This window comes from Triticum aestivum, chromosome 4D, assembly GCF_018294505.1.
Source record: "Triticum aestivum cultivar Chinese Spring chromosome 4D, IWGSC CS RefSeq v2.1, whole genome shotgun sequence".
NCBI lineage: Eukaryota > Viridiplantae > Streptophyta > Magnoliopsida > Poales > Poaceae > Triticum > Triticum aestivum.
The window spans coordinates 497304708-497305763 of record NC_057805.1 but is presented as its reverse complement, the minus strand read 5'-3'; the positions used below and the strand labels follow the sequence as shown (position 1 = coordinate 497305763).

The window sequence follows — 1056 nt, the reverse complement described above, 5'->3', positions numbered from 1 at the left end:
GCACTATCCCCTGGTGCGTCACCGCTAACAAATTTTTTTTTATTTTTTTTTCAAAACTAGTAATGGCGCACTGCACACCAGGTGCGCCATTAGTAATATGTTAATAATGGCGCACCTGTATGTAGTGCGCCACTGTTATATAGCAGTGGCGTACCACATACATGGTGCGCCACTGTTATATAGCAGTGGCGCACCACATATATGGTGCGCCATTAATGTCCATATCATGTATAGCCCTTTTCCTAGTAGTGACTATATCCAGGGCATGGACATGGAGACGGAAGAGGGGCTCGATCTGAGCCTGTCGCTGCGCCAGTACTCGCCGCCGAGGTCCCGGTTTCGCCTGCGGCTACTGCCCCGCCAAGTTCAGGAGCCCGCAGGCGCTCGGCGGCCACCAGAACGTGCACAAGCTGGAGCGCCACCTGTCCAGGCGGGCCATGGGGCTCTCGTCAGTGGCGGCGGGATTGCTTGGTAAGGCCGCCGGTGATGACCACCGCGCTCCACTGCGCCCGGGCGCCCACGCGTGCGGAGCCCTCGCGTGGGGAGCAGGAGGGAGGATCCACCCTCGTCGACATCGCCAGCAGGGCACGGGTACTGGTGCGGGAGCAGCCTCGTCCGGGACAAGAAGAGGCAGCGAAGAGCTTGCGGACGAGGCGATTGACCTGCCCTGAAGCTTTGATCGATCCATCCATGCAGGAGCAGGATACGCAGTAGTTCGCTCCTCCTCTCTCTTCCAATAGTTTCATTTCTTGTGTGTGTTTCTGCTATCGCTTACATGCAGGTTAAATAATTATGTTGGTTCACTCTTGATTTGGGCTTGACAGTTGACACTGTACTTGCTCGATCTTCGGATATCTCCAATTGTTACTTTGTTGGTTAATTCGCTACGCTGATCGGAAGCTTTATTTGTTGAGTATCATGATTATTAGGAACATAGGATAGACCAAAAATTATTCTAACTAGTTTATGCTCTAAGAAGATCATCTACTTTTAGATATATGCCTACGAGGCTCAAGCACACCATATCCCTTTCTATTTCTTTACACCCGTTGCGTT

General features: G+C 52.0%; 1 pseudogene; it reads left to right on the top strand.

Moving 5' to 3' along the window:
- Positions 1-271: 271 nt before the first annotated feature.
- On the top strand, positions 272-671 carry LOC123097141 (zinc finger protein 4-like; annotated as a pseudogene).
- Positions 672-1056: the final 385 nt, after the last annotated feature.